This window comes from Squalius cephalus, assembly GCF_949319135.1.
Source record: "Squalius cephalus genome assembly, chromosome: 11".
NCBI classification, from domain to species: Eukaryota; Metazoa; Chordata; class Actinopteri; order Cypriniformes; family Leuciscidae; genus Squalius; species Squalius cephalus.
This window is the reverse complement of record NC_137132.1, coordinates 15,956,915-15,969,115: the sequence shown is the minus strand read 5'-3', so window position 1 is coordinate 15,969,115 and position 12,201 is coordinate 15,956,915. Positions and strand designations below refer to the sequence as shown.

The following is a 12,201-nucleotide window of genomic DNA, read 5'->3' as shown; positions in this document are numbered from 1 at the left end:
GTCAGTCAACATATGTTGAAAAAACACACAAAAAAAAGGCATTCTTCTCTTTCCCATTTTTGTTCGCTGAGGTGGAGCTGTGATTAAATATTGTTCTTGTAAATACTTTCCAGCATTTCAGTAATAAAAGTGTACATCCTCTGTACGGTGCTCGGCAGTGATCAAAAAGGATTTAAACAGTGAATTTTGAATCTCTTCTTGTAAACTCAGAGATGTGGATTCAGACGGCAATTAAATTACCACACGACCTGTTTGTCAAAAAACAGTAAGTACTAATTTGGCCAAGGATTTTTACGCGGGTTGGGTGAGAAAAAACGTCTCGGTTACTAATGTAACCCTCGTTCCCTGAAGGAGGGAACGGGAGACGTAACGTCGACGTGACGACGTAATTGGGATCACTTCAGGGAGCCCTATCAACTTCGAGTGTCTACAGAACGAGCCAATGAACGTTGGCGTGCGTGAATCGCGTCACGCGCCCCCGCCCCGCAGCGCGGGTATAAACAGGAAGCGGGCGCACGCACACATTGTTTTTCGCTGAGGAGCCGAGATTTGTGACGGCCATGCAGCGATGGTCAGCAACGGTGGCGACGGGACGTTACGTCTCCCGTTCCCTCCTTCAGGGAACGAGGGTTACATTAGTAACCGAGACGTTCCCTTTCAGTCGCTCACGTTCGACGTAACGTCGACGTGACGACGTAATTGGGATCCCATGGAAAACGCCACGGTTGCTGCCACATCCAGCGCCCTACGCAAGACTCTCAGACCCCCAACTGCTGGGGCGGAAGACCTGCGTAGAGGGAGTTCAACTGCTGTTCCATTATACCCCACACAGCGGAACTCTTGGATAACACTGGGAAAGCGTACCTTTCCAGGGGAAAGAACGCTGCGGAGCCACATCCTGCCCGAAGGGAGGTAACATGTGGAGAATACACATATGGACTGGCCGAAGGGGCAGTGCGACATATGGAATGTCACTGGGGTGGCTCCAGCCGAAGGGGGAGACTACACCGACAGTGACGGCAGAGCAGACTCTGCCGAGGGAAGACACGGGCTCACCGCAGGGAGCTGGTCGTGGAGGGATACACATATGGGATCGCCGCAGGGATCACTACATATGGAACCCAGCCTAGCACAAGTTACACAAGCATACGAGCACTAGGCCTGGCATCGGACGCTCCGCAACGTCCGACTGCCGAAGGGGTGCGGAGGAACTCACAGGGTTCGCCAAGTGGGGAACTCGACTGGAGTAAAAAGCGCACGTATCCGTTCCTAGGAAGGGAGTGGCGCAGCAAGCCGACACTAGAGCGGGAACTTCGGTGTTACCGGCTAGTAGAAGCGAGCACACAGGAAGAAACCGGCTCAACACGTAAGCTATAAAACCTAGCGAACGTGTTAGGTGTCGCCCAGCCCGCAGCTCTACAGATGTCTGTCAGCGAGGCGCCGTGAGCCAGCGCCCAGGAAGAAGCGACACTCCTAGTGGAGTGGGCTTTCAACCCAGGCGGGCAGGGCACGCCTTGAGCTTCGTAAGCCAAGGCGATGGCATCCACTATCCAGTGGGCCATCCTCTGCTTGGAGACAGCCTTCCCTTTCTACTGGCCTCCGTAACAGACGAAGAGCTGATCTGAGGTCCTAAGGCTTTGCGTTCTGTCCACGTACAGACGCAGAGCGCGAACGGGACAGAGAAAAGCCAGGGCTGGGTCTGCCTCCTCCGAAGGCAGCGCTTGCAGGTTCACTACCTGGTCCCGGAAGGGAGTGGTAGGAACCTTGGGCACGTATCCGGGCCGGGGTCTCAGGATGACATGAGAGTTATCCGGGCCGAATTCTAGGCACGATTCGTCGACCGAAAATGCATGCAGGTCCCCTACCCTCTTGATAGAGGCCAATGCAACCAGGAGTACTGTCTTACAGGACAGAATTTTTAACTCAGCTGATTGCAGAGGCTCAAAGGGTGGTCTCTGAAGTGCCGAAAGGACCAGAGACAAGTCCCAAGAGGGTATAGAGAGTGGGCGAGGAGGATTCAGTCTCCTCGCTCCCCTCAGGAACCTGACGATCAGGTCATGCTTTCCCAAAGACTTACCATCAACAGCATCGTGATGTGCGGCAATAGCGGCAACATACACTTTAAGGGTGGAGGGAGACAGCCTTCGCTCCAGCCCTTCTTGCAGGAAGGAAAGCACAGCTCTGATCGAGCAAGATCGGGGGTTCTCCTCATGAGAGGAGCACCAGTCAACGAACAGGTTCCACTTCAATGCATAGAGGCGCCTCGTAGAGGGGGCTCTAGCGGAAGTGATGGTGTCAACTACCGCAGGGGGTAGGTCACTTAGAACCTCCGCGTCCCGTCCAGGGACCAGACATGGAGTTTCCAGAGGTCTGGACGTGGGTGCCATAGGGTGCCCCGTCTCTGAGAGAGCAGGTCCTCTCTCAGAGGGATGGGCCAGGGAGGGGCTGTCGCGAGGAGCACTAGTTCCGGGAACCAGGTCCGGTTGGGCCAATATGGCGCGACTAACAAGACCTGCTCCTCGTCCTCCCTGACTTTGCACAAGGTCTGTGCAAGAAGGCTCACTGGGGGAAACGCATACTTGCGTAGGCCCCGGGGCCAGCTGTGTGCCAGAGCATCCGAGCCGAGGGTCCCCTCGGTCAGGGAATAGAACAACTGGCAGTGAGACGTGTCCGGGGCGGCAAACAGATCTACCTGTGCGGTCCCGAAGCGCCTGAAAATCAGCTGGACCACCTGGGGATGGAGTCGCCATTCTCCTGGTAACACCTGCTGCCGTGAGAGCTCTTTGGCTGCACGGTTGAGCAGGCCCGGAATGTAAATGGCACGAAGCGACCTCAGATGCTTCTGACTCCAGAGGAGGAGATGGCGGGCGAGTTGTGACATGCGGCGGGAGCGTAAACCACCCTGGCGGTTGATGTACGCAACGGTCGCAGTACTGTCCGTACGGACCAGTACGTGCTTGCCTAGTAGCAGCGTTTTGAAACGGCTCAGAGCAAGACGTACTGCTAACAACTCGAGGCAGTTGATGTGCCAATGCAGTTGAGGCCCCGTCCACAGACCTGAAGCTGCATGCCCGTTGTACGTGGCCCCCCAGCCGGTGGTAGAGGCATCCGTGGAGACCACAGAGTGTCTGGACACTTGTTCCAGGGGAACACCTGCCCGCAGGAACGAAGGGTCCGACCACAAGCTGAGAGTTTGGCGACAGTGCGGAGTCACTTGGACCCGGCACGAGCCGCTCTGCCACGCCCATCTCGGGACTCGATCGTGAAGCCAGTGTTGGAGCGGCCTCATATGAAGCAATCCGAGCGGCGTAACCGCGGCTGCAGATGCCATATGCCCCAGGAGCCTCTGAAAAAGTTTCAGTGGTGCCGCTGTTCTGCGTCTGAGCGTACTCACGCAGTTCAACACTGACTGGACACGGGCCTCGGTGAGGCGCGCTGTCATGTTGACCGAGTCCAACTCCATACCGAGAAAAGAGATCCTCTGCCCGGGGGTGAGTTTGCTCTTTTCCCAGTTGACCCGAAGCCCTAGGTGGCTGAGGTGACTGAGCACCATGTCCCTGTGTTCGCACAACTGCTCTCTCGACTGGGCCAGAATAAGCCAGTCGTCGAGGTAGTTGAGGATGCGAACACCACGCTCGCACATGGGAGCAATGGCCGCCTCCGCGACTTTCGTGAAGACGCGGGGCGACAGGGCCAGCCCGAAGGGTAAGACCTTGTACTGATATGCCCGTCCCTCGAACGCAAAGCGGAGAAACGGTCTGTGTCGAGGGAGAATCGAGACATGAAAGTACGCGTCCTTCAGGTCGATCGCTGCAAACCAATCTTGGGGACGGATGCATTTGAAAATGCGTTTCTGCGTAAGCATCTTGAACGGTAGCCTGTGAAGGGACCGGTTCAGGACGCGCAGGTCCAAGATTGGTCGTAACCCACCACCTTTCTTGGGTACAATGAAGTACGGGCTGTAGAAGCCGGTCTTCATATCGGCTGGAGGGACCGGCTTGATCGCGTCCTTCGCCAGTAGGACTGCGATCTCTGCCCTGAGCACAGGGGCACTGTCTGCCAGAACACGGGTGAACAGAATGCCCTTGAAAGCAGGGGGACGCCGGGCGAACTGGATCGCATAGCCGAGTCTGATGGTACGGATGAGCCAGCGAGACGGGCTGGGAAGCGTTAACCAGGCTCCCAGAGACCGAGCAAGCGGGACTAACGGCACCACAGACGTACCCGGGGTGGGGCAGCGCGGCGGAATGCAGGGACCCGACTCGGACGGCACAGCGGCCCGAAGTGGGGTCTGAGTGTGTGGTGCAGCACATACCTGCTTCCGTCGAAGGGCAGAGTGAGTGTGTGGAGGCGACAACACGTCCGGAACACAGCCACTGCTGCTCACTGGCGATGAAAGAGGGGCTCGGGAGTGACAAGGCATGGTGGCATCGTCGACTGCCAAGCGCGCCCTCTTGGGGCCCAGAGGTTTCAGAAATTGCTCTTTTTTTGAAAATGTGGGAACCACTGACCCGTGGCGGAACAAAAAGGAAAGGAAACAAAAGATTCTCCGCCCGGCCCTCCACCGGGGGAAGGAGTGGCGCCTTCGCCATCTCCTGAAGAGCAACTTGATCCACCTCTGGGCCGCCCGTCTCAGGGTCGTTTGCACCGTCGCTTGCCTCCTGGTTTGGCAGCGGCCTGGACGGGCGGGGTCGACTTCCTGCGGCTTGCTCCGCGCTGAGGCCTGGATGATGGCTGCTGCTGCTGGGGCCTGGCGGGAGCGGAGGACGCCGCAGAAGGCCGACCTCGGCGACGAGTAGACGGAGGGTCTGCGGCCGGCGGACGGGTGGGAGCGGCAGCGGTCCGCCGGGGCAGGATGTGTCGGATGGCCTCCGTCTGCTTCTGTGCGGCCGAGAACTGTTGGGCAAAGCTCTCGACCGCGTCGCCAAACAACCCAACCTGGGAAAGAGGGGCATCCAGGAACCGGTATTTATCGGTGTCCCTCATATCCGCCAGGTTGAGCCAGAGGTGGCGCTCCTGGACCACCAAGGTGGACATCGCCTGACCGACTGAACGTGCGGTTTCCTTCGTCGCCCGGAGGGCAAGGTCGGTTGCCACACGGAGCTCCCGGAGGAGCTCTGGGTCAGAACCACCCTCGTTCATGTCCATGAGCGCCTGGGCCTGGTGGACCTGCAAGAGCGCCATGGCATGGAGGGCGGAAGCAGCCTGTCCACAGGCCTTGTAAGCCTTCGCCGTTAGACCGGACGAAAACTTACAGGCCTTGGACGGGAGGCGTGGATTACCCCGCCAAGAGGAAGCGGACGCCGGACACAGTTGCATCGCGACGGCCCGCTCCACTGGGGGGATATCCACATACCCCTTAGCTGCCCCGCCGTCGAGGGTGGCGAGGGGTGAGGAGCCACTAGAACGGCTTCGGGCACTATACGGTGCCTTCCACGTCCTAGAAAGCTCCTCATGCACTTCCGGAAAGAAAGGTACCGGGGCGGGGCACTGAGAACCAGCACGGCCCGCCCCGAGAAACCAATCGTCCAACCGAGAAGGTTCGGGACGTGGTGGAGGATTCCACGCAAGCCCGACCTTCTCGGCGGCCCGGGAAAGCATAGCAGTCCATTCTGGATCTGGCTCGGACAACGCTACACACCCCGAGGGGGGCAACGCAGCCGAGTCGTCATTTCCAGAGGACAGCTCCCCCTCCGATGCTGCGATCGACATCTGATCGTCAGATGGAGCCCCAAAGGAAACGGTTGGCCGTTCCGGGGAAGGACCAAGACGTTCACTAAGGGACTCCAATGGCAGCAGCGTATGTGAGGCATGAGGGGCCCGCGGAGAATGACTCGACGGGGAAGCCCTCACGGTAATCCTCAGATCACCCTGGTCATGCGCCAAAGTAGGTCTATTCTGCAGGGCAGAATAGACTCTAGATCGGGGCATAGGCGAGGGGACTGCACCTCCCTTGAGGTAAGCGAGTCTCGATCTTAACGCTGTGATAGTCATACTCCCGCAATGGGAACATGAACTATCCACAAAAGCTGCCTCAGCGTGCTGAATGCCCAAACACGAGAGGCAACTCTTGTGGCCATCTGCTGGCGCCAGGGAACGACCACACCCAGAAACGCACAAGCGGAATGACATCTTGAAAAAGACGCAGGGTCACGCTTGTGTTGCTCTTTTAGTTGAAAATAAAAAAGGATTTGAAAAACTCTCTTTGTGTTGAGGCACCCAGGGGTAGCCGCAGTGTGAATGCACACACAGGGGAAACGCCCACCGAACCGACACACACACACACAGACACAAACACAGTGCTGTGAAAACAGCAGTTGAGAGCTGCAATGCTCGCGGCCACCACTGATCGCACCGTCACACCAACACAGCAACAGAGAGATGATCCTCTTTTGAAGTCTTCAAACAGCTGATTCTGATAGACAAAAAGTCTCATAAAAGCTCGGCTCCGAAGTGAAAGACAATGTGTGCGTGCGCCCGCTTCCTGTTTATACCCGCGCTGCGGGGCGGGGGCGCGTGACGCGATTCACGCACGCCAACGTTCATTGGCTCGTTCTGTAGACACTCGAAGTTGATAGGGCTCCCTGAAGTGATCCCAATTTCGTCGTCACGTCGACGTTACGTCGAACGTGAGCGACTGAAAGGGAACACTGGCATTATGGATTCGGACGGCATTACAATCACCGACTTACCCCTGTAAATGTTTCAAATACGAGCCCATGAGAAACAATTAGCGTCCAAATAGAACTTAACTGACAGTAGCCTATGCTTTCACAGGGCTTTAAAAGAGCTCTTTAATTAAATTAATAATATAATATATATAATAATATAATTAAAAATCTAACAACAATCAGTGTAATGACAATTTTATTCTTTGCATGAAAATACTTGAATTAGCCTAATTGAACACTGTCTGGGTGTATTAAAACTTCAGAATTATATTCATATAGACCTGCAACATTGATAAGGTAAAGCTAAGAGTGGTCCAGACCAACCTTCCGAACGTATGACTTACAGAAGGTATACTTAACTAAGAACGTTTTGGGAAACACGTATTAACGATAAGGTACAGCTTTAAGGTGTAACTTAAGAACGACTTAGCGTTAAGAAGGTTTTGGGAAACGCCGCCCAAATCACTGATTTTATGATTCAATCATAAACAGCTCAAGGCTGGGTTTCCCGATAACGTTGTCTCTTAGCGCGCTACAAAGACTCTTAAGGTATAACTTAACTAAAGGTATACCATTACTAGGCGTGTTCCCCGAACTATACCTTAGAAAGCTGCTTAAGATAAACCTTCTTACGTGTGACTTTACCGGGTGTTGTCCGTGGCGATGGTGCTGAATTGGTTGATATTGATGGCTCGAGAATCAATTATTCTCTCGTGCAGGGGCTGCTTCACTGCGTTATGTGAGAAAGTGGTGTTTATAAAAGAAGCACTTCAGAAATAGTTGAAATTGCATTTATTTGGACTCATGGGATATTATAAAAAATAATCCAAACTATAATAGCCTATAATAGCCTAGCCTACATATTTTAAAATTGTATCATTGCTGCCACAATAACCATTTCAAAAATTTTACGTGCTTTTATCTCTTTCCCATTTTTGTTCGCTGAGGTAGAGCTGCGATGAAATAGTGTTCTTGTAAATACTTCCCATTGAATTTTGAATCTCTTCTTGAAAACTCAGAGATGTGGATTCAGACGGCAATTAAATTCCCAACACGACCTGTTTGTCAAAAAACTATTTGGCCAGGGATTTTTACGTGGGTTTGATGAGAAAAAACACTGATATTATGGATTCGGACGGCAATAAAATCACTTACCCCTGTAAATGTTTAAAATACCGTACAAGCCCATGATAAACAATTAGCGTCCGAATAGGACTTAACTGACAGTCTGCTTTCATTGGCCTTTGAAAGCGCTCCGCAGACAGCACCGTCTTTTAGAACAACTATTCGCTGTATCGCTGCCATAGTTTGAGCAAACTCCCCACCACAATCATTCCCTTTGAATAGACTATTAAGCCTTTAATGGTTCGGCAGCTGATGTACCTTTGGATAATATAATTAAAAATCTAACAACAATCCATATAATTACAATTTTATTCTTTGCATGAAAATACTTGAATTAGCCTAATTGAACACTGTCTGTCTGGGTATATTAAAACTTCAGAATTATATTAGTACAGTATAGACCTGCAACAGTGATAAGGTAAAGCTAAGAGTGGTCCAGACCAACCTTCCGAACGTATGACTTACAGAAGGTATACTTAACTAAGAACGTTTCGGGAAACACGTATTAACGATAAGGTACAGCTTAAGGTGTAACTTAAGAACGACGTAGCGTTAAGAAGGTTTCGGGAAACCCAGCCCAGATCTATTCTCAAATTCAAATGACAGATTTAATGATTCAGTCTAGGGATGTCCCGATACCACTTTTTCACTTCCGATACCGATACCGATACCGATGCCGCAGCTTTGGCTATTTGCCGATACCGATATCAATCCGATATTTTTATTTTATTCTTGAACTAATACTAATAATAATAAAATATATGGAAGCACTTTGCTCAATTAGCCACATAAAAACATCTCACTCAAATGGAGAACAAATACTTCTCCAGTATATAGTCCACAACAACAGCTGATAATGAAAGACTGCCAGCCTTTATTCAAAAGACCTTGAGATATGTTTGGTAACCTGAATGAATTTAAAATTAATTTGCTATATTTCAGATAAATATATTTGTTTCCTTAAAATTTTAATTAACTTTAACTTTATTCTCATCTGAATTATAAATAATTTATTTCTGTATAAAATAATACTACTTTTAAAAACACATTTGATTTTCTTTTTTATTCAATGTAGAATGTGTAACTTAAAAATAAACAGATTAGTGCTCTGTTTTAGGACAAGAAATGAAAATCAATGCAATGATGAATGTCCAAAAGATGAGATCATTTTTGCTTTTAAACAGCGTGTATGTGTGTGTGTGTGTGTGTGTGTGTGTGTGTGTGCGCGTGTGTGATTTTGATTGGGTGACAGTTACAGTTTGACAAAAGCACAATGTTGTGTTTTACACAAATATAAGTAGGCTATACACTTTTTGCAGTTTTAATGATGTCCTGTATGAAAATGACGGAGTATGTTTTTATGTTTCCACTGTTCGATCGCGCCCGTGCCTCTCTCTCTCTGACACATACACACACTCCAGCATTGCAATCTTGACATCGCAGCCTGGTCATTTTGCTGCGTTCACACTAAACGCGAATAGAGCGTCAAATTTGCGTCTATCGCGTCTAGTTCGATGCTTGAACAGTTTGAATCCATTCGCGCGTCCAAAGCGAATAGGACGCGCCGCGCGCGTATAATGATAAAGTGAGCGTTTGAAGCGATATAGACGCTCGTTCAGAGCTAAGGCGGGCTACAGATTAGGTGTCCCTAAAGAACCCGCATATGCGCGTATCTAACAGTAACGTTAGTTCCGTATTACATTAATTAATGTGCACGTGAGATTTATTTATTTTTATACCGTGTATTCTCTGTGTAAATCCATGCACCGAACGTACGTTCAGTACGAATACGTACCGTTCCACCCCTAATGGGTATCGGATCATAGGTATCGGATAATTTTTTTTCTCCCCTCCGATATCCGATCTAGCGTTTTGGGCCAGTATCGGCACGATACCGATGCCGTGGATCGGATCGGGACATCCCTAATTCAGTCATTACCAGCTCAGAACAATTTTCAAATTCAATTCACTGATTCAATTATTTAGTGATCTGAGGCCCATACCATCATGGTAGGTTTATTTCGTCAGAGACGTGTCAATTTGCTCACAGCTGATCGGTCCAATTTTGGTTTGAGATCCCTTTCCCAGAATATAACCTGTCCCGGAGCAGGTTAGCCATTGAGCATAAGTTACTATGGCGATGAACAAAGCTAATAGCCGAGCCACTTTCATGGTGCCTCAAACCTAGGGTCAGCACACACTAAACTGAAACATAGCCAACCTGGCTATCCACCTAAACCGGCTTCATGGTAAAGGCCCCAGATCAGCTCAGATCATTATTAGCTCAGATGTAGCCTGTGTCCGCAATCGCACACTCTCTTGAGAGGATAATTATTTGGAAGTAATAGGGCTGCATGATTAATTGCAATTAACCTGAAATCATGCTTAAACCGTTTTGTCTTATTGCGATTATGAAATCACAAAGGCTGCTATTATTCTTTTTATGTGCAGCTTGTCATTGACGCACGGCTCTGTGATCAGTAGTAAATGCTGCTCCATCTGAAAGCACTGCGAGTTTGAGTCTACGTGCATTTGAAAAAGCAACACGCGTGAAAGATCTTTCCAAACATGACTTTCCAAACCTCTTGTCCAACAAAAGACAATATTTAATAACATGTTTTTACTCCAAACTCACTTCATAACAACAGTTGAGCATCCTTTTGTGAGATGATGTGGCTTCTTGCACAGAATATGGCACACAACAACATATTACTTTATATTATCCACTTCAAATTTCTATATTATCAAGTTCAATTTACTGATTCAGTTTTTTAGTCATTAACAGCCCAGTGGAAAAGAAGATTACTAGTGAATGAAGACTGAAACTGATTTCAGTCTGTTTCTTGAATGAAGCCAACAAATGTCTTCAGACTTGGTATATAACACACCAATCATACATACTACTTTTATGGTACTTTTGTGCCGTTTATAAAGCTTCAAAGCTCCAGTCTCAATTTTTTGTAATTGCACAGAAAGTTATATGACATGGTTTAGTTAAAAAAAAAAAAACTGAGCTAATGTGTACAAATCCTTTAACAATATTACCTTAGCTTGTTTAACTATTAAATTGATAGTTTTCAAAAAGGACCCGGTGGTCCAATCCAAACAGCATCTATAGCTACCTCCAGCTCTGAAGAAACACAACATGGTGCTAGTGCTGCAGTTTCAGTATCAGTGTTCAATTAAAGTTGTTATGACAGTGCGAGCGAGCAGAAGACACGGACGTGGAGGAGTGAGATGGACTCCTCAGGCGTTGTAGAGATCCAGCTAGTCGTGAGGGTGTGATATGGCACCGAAAGATAAGGCTGTAACTCTTCAGTCGGCTGATATATGTTCAGCACTGTTAGCAAGGCCAGATACACAGCGTGAAAGATATAAAAACATGAGAAAAGAGAAAGATACAGCAAGCGGGTTTCTCTGCGCACAGAAAATCAAACTACTGTACAAACACTATTAGGGACCTATCGTCAATCTAGTGTGTTGTGTTGGTGAGATGCCCATTCAATAAAAATAGAATTATGGCACTCAGTATTTCTCTGAAGTAGCCATTTAAAGTGTAAATTATAAATTTAAAAGCATTATGGGTAATCCAAACCATCCAATATTACATCCTTGTTGGCACACTGTAAAACAAACGACCGCTGTCAAGTACAGAATATGTCTGACGTCAATATGACGTTTTGTCAATATGCCCATTACATTCATGACATTTACATGCCATAACGACTGAAATAGTAATCAATGTCAAAAATAAGTGCGATTGGCTTGACATTAAACAGTAATTTTAGATGTCAATCATTTATCTCTATGGAATTTGCCATTATATATCATACTTCATTATATATCAGCTGAACTTTGTAAAGTTTGTCATTCTAACCTTTTAACTTTAATCATCAGTTTATTACTATGAAACTCAACTCAGACGTTACGTAAACTCTATGAATACCATTGACCTGAAATCAGTCAATTCAAGCTCTCCAAAATGGAAAAAGGTCAGCCCAAACCAATTTGCGCTTGCTAATTTGGCATCTCTTGCACCCTGCACTCTCCATAAAACACAAATGCTATTGTTTGCATCAGAATATTATTCATTTTGCAGAGCTGTATCTGTCGTCATGTCTCAAATGAGATGGTCATGCGGACATGGTTGACATTGACTCACCCAGAAGTGGTGCGGTAAAACTCGTCATGGGTGGTGATGAGCCAACGGGCATTCTGCTGAGAGAGCATAGTCACTTGTGAGAGCTTCATATGTCATTGTGACAACCGCTGAGACAACACAAGGTGAAGTGATATAGAAAATATGAGGACATTAGTGTCTGGTCAGGCAGGTGATTGCAAGTGCCACTGGGAAGGTCGTGAGCTATTCCGAGCAAAAATATTTCCTAGTCACAGACTTTACAAT

The 12,201-nt window shown here is 48.7% G+C and overlaps 1 protein-coding gene across 3 annotated transcripts in view; it reads right to left on the bottom strand.

The window, feature by feature from the left end:
* Window positions 1-12,201, bottom strand: part of grik4 (glutamate receptor, ionotropic, kainate 4) — a 389,008-nt gene that overhangs the window by 307,314 nt on the left and 69,493 nt on the right. Inside the window, exon 1 of one of the 3 annotated variants that reach the window (XM_079885111.1) lies at window positions 11,959-11,975. The exons of the other annotated variants lie outside the window; for them this stretch is intronic. The gene's annotated coding sequence lies outside the window, so the exon portion shown is untranslated. Of the gene's footprint in view, window positions 1-11,958; window positions 11,976-12,201 lie in introns of those variants that run through there. 3 annotated transcript variants of the gene reach the window in all.